We start from the raw sequence: 3,390 nt of genomic DNA, 5'->3' as shown, positions 1-3,390 counted from the left end.
GAGACAGATAATAATTTACCTTATTGGAGGTTATAAATAGAGGAGTCATATTTAAAAAGCAAAGAGTTCAGAGTGTAACTGTAAAATCTTTTGGTCGCACTCAGTCGGAACATTGTGTGTGATCCTTATCCACATTCAAATAAAACGTAGAAGCTGACTTCAGAGTGTTTTAAAAGATACACGAACAAACGTACAAGGAGAGAATTTACCATTGAGTGAAAGTGAGTGTGATTGCGTAACAATTTCGAATTTGTTGACTTCAGACACAAAGATATTTCATGAACACGTACACCTGAATAAGACTGAGTATAACAAGTTCATGGATTGGTAAGGTGTGGCGTATTATTCAAGGTGAAACTCTGTAAATGGAGCTGATGTCGTAACATAACTGCAAACAGACGTTTTATCCTAATGAGTAGGCATTGAATCGTCACTTGGAGACGCAACACCTGCTTTAAAGATTTGACCACATTCACATGATGTTATGTACATTTCGTACATTCTTAACTCCACCCAAGAAAGCCACCAAGAAGGCTCTGTCCTTTTGTATTGTTAACCATCTGTACTTCTCTGCAGCACGCCATTTAAAATAAAATATGCTCAGGCCAAAATGTAGTTCAATACAATATTCAAACGGTTCTATGTGATTGTTTTTTTTTTATTATTGCAATAACCTTTGTGCGTTAACAACAAACTGCAACATGAAACCAGTTCAACATCTATTTTAGCGGAATTTAACGCAGTGCACATGGGAAACGTTATCCATCTGCTGAAAAATCACCTTCGGCTCTGTCTCCACATATGTCTCTTCACGTTTTAGATACTTGCAGTATGTTTGTTGATCAAAAAATCATTATCCAGAAAATGTCGTTGCTCAATCGACAAACCCTGTTATTTTCCCATAAATTTGGCTTTGCTCAATATCTCCTTCTGTCTGTATCCCTCAACCGGACGATAAATTGAAGCTGCTCCATGTGAGGCTCAAACTTCAAACTTCGGCAAAGCATAGCCCACTATACTGAAACAGAGATACCATGCACTGGTCACCTTCAGCACAGGAGCAACACATTAATGCTTACCTCCACACTCCTGGTTTTACCTAAACGTTTGGGAAAACGAGTTTCCTTGATTCCCTGGCTAATAACGGGGATTATATGATCATCTTCACCAGTGGTTCTGTCCCCGAGTGAGGAAAGTGGTGAAGTACTCATTTTAAAGTTGTAGATTGATGAAATGGACAATTTCATCTTTTGCCTTAACTAACCCATGAGCTTTTTATTTTGTTTTGCATCTGTAGAAATCTTAACATCTTCATCTTGAACAGACTCAATGACAGATCACCATTGTGTCTCTGGCATCGAATTTCATAGTGTAAACTCCCTCTGAATTCTTCCACCACAGTCCGCTGTTTCGGAAGTGTTCCTGTTGTGGGAAATCCACTTCCCCGTGTGTCACCTGCTGCTCCCAGTATGCGCTCTGGTACTGCACTCATTTTCCTTCTGACACTTGCTCACTGTGTTGCTGTGATCATACAGTGACTTGGTGTCGCACGGCCCAGGAAAATGATACAGATCAAGGTTTTTGCATTGTTGAGTTCAATTGTCAGTTTCGCCTTATTTTGGATTTTGAAATTGTCTGTTCTGTACACAAGTGCGTGTCAAAAACGGCTGAGTGGAAGTTAGGTGTTCCGAATAATGACATTGAGCACTATGCACTCTCCTCCAGTCTGGAAAACAATTCCTCACAGGCAATTTCATAGACAATAGATAACAGGTATAGGAGTAGGTCATTCTGCCAGTCCAGCCAGCACCACCATTCATTATGATCATGGCTGAACATCCTCAATTTTTATCCTGTTCCTGCCTTATCCCCATAAGCCTTGATTCCACTATCCTTAAGAGCTCTATCCAACTCTTTATTGAAAGAACACCTCCTGCTGTCTCGGGTTCTTCATTCCGTTGACTTCAAATCTTCACAGAATTCAACAGACCTTGTTACATATTCATTTCCTCATTTGTGTTCAGATCACTGTGTGCATAGTGTGAGAGTGAGACTGCACTTGCCCCACAACCCAGGGACAGACCATATTCTTAGAACCGTACTGTATTATTGATCATTTTACCAACACCAGGGAGAAATATGTGCTGCTCTGCATAATTTACCCAATTCAATTATTCATAAGGTCATAGCCGTTTCAGCGCCTGTGGCGAGGTGGCTGAGAGGTTAAGGCGATGGATTGCTAATCTATTGTACTTTGCACGCGTGGGTTCGAATCCCACTCTCGTCGCTGCCATCAACAGCATTTCAGTGGTGCTGTTTTCAGATGATCAACGCTGTCGTGTTGGAACTGTAATGGTCAGTTTATATGCAGTTACGAAATTTCAAAGAGTAGTTTGAGCCTGTTGACTAAACTGTTTTGAATTGTACGTTGCGTTCGGATAATGAAAGGAAGCCTGGTTTTCTTTTTCAAATCAAGTTGCTGTGAACGTTTTTTCGTATGAAAGACATCCAGGAAAATCAAATAACGAGAGCTGCGAAGTGCATGTTTATGCAAAGGAATTCTTAATGAATGTTTTGTCAGATGAAACCTGAAGGAGGTTGAGTAGAAGTAATTCATCCTGGTGAGAAGAGCACAGCAAGACAGCACAAAATAATGGCGATATTTCAAAGGGGCAGGTCGTGGCTGTAGGGGCACTGAGAACTGGCTGTAAATGCACAGTGGAGATTTGCCAATGTGGATGCCGTGCATGGGCACGGAAAGACTTACACATTGGTCTCGCTCTCGCCGTTGATGAATGCTGGACATAAGGCTCAGATAAATACAAGATGTGGGAAGTAAGCCCCCTCTCGTTATGCACACACTGGATGCATCACATTGAACTATGAACAACTGGAGAAATCAACATGTTTCCTATAGGGAGTGAAACTAAACAGTGGATCAATAACCGCAGATTCATGCAACTTAAACATGAAAAATAATTTAAAATGTAGGGTGTAGATTTGCTTGCTGAGCTGTAGGTTTGATATCCAGACGTTTAATTCCTTGGCGAGGTAACATCATCATCAGTGACGACCTCCAAGAGAAGTGAAGCTGTTGTCTCCTGCTTTCTATTTATATCTTTCTCCTCGATGGGATTCCTGGGGTTTGTGGTGATGTCATTTCCTGTTCGTTTTCTGAGGGGTTGATAGATGGCATCTAGATATATGTGTTTGTTTATGGCGTTGTGGTTGGAGTGCCAGGCCTCTATGAATTCTCGGGCGTGTCTTTGCTTAGCCTGTTCCAGGGTAGATGTGTTGTCCCAGTCGAAATGGTGGTAGTTTTAATCCGTGTGTAGGGCTACGAGTGAGAGAAGGTCATGTCTTTTTGTGGCTAGCTGGTGTTCGTATATC

At 41.4% G+C, this 3,390-nt stretch overlaps 1 non-coding gene across 1 annotated transcript; it reads left to right on the top strand.

Annotated features, from left to right (window-relative positions):
* The first annotated feature begins 2,205 nt into the window (after positions 1–2,205).
* trnas-gcu (transfer RNA serine (anticodon GCU)) lies at positions 2,206–2,287 on the top strand. The gene has a single exon. It is a non-coding gene; the product is annotated as a tRNA-Ser (tRNA).
* Positions 2,288–3,390: the final 1,103 nt, after the last annotated feature.

The sequence above is a fragment of the Chiloscyllium punctatum genome, chromosome 43 (assembly GCF_047496795.1).
Source record: "Chiloscyllium punctatum isolate Juve2018m chromosome 43, sChiPun1.3, whole genome shotgun sequence".
Taxonomy (NCBI): Eukaryota; Metazoa; Chordata; class Chondrichthyes; order Orectolobiformes; family Hemiscylliidae; genus Chiloscyllium; species Chiloscyllium punctatum.
This window is presented reverse-complemented; position numbering and strand designations above follow the sequence as displayed.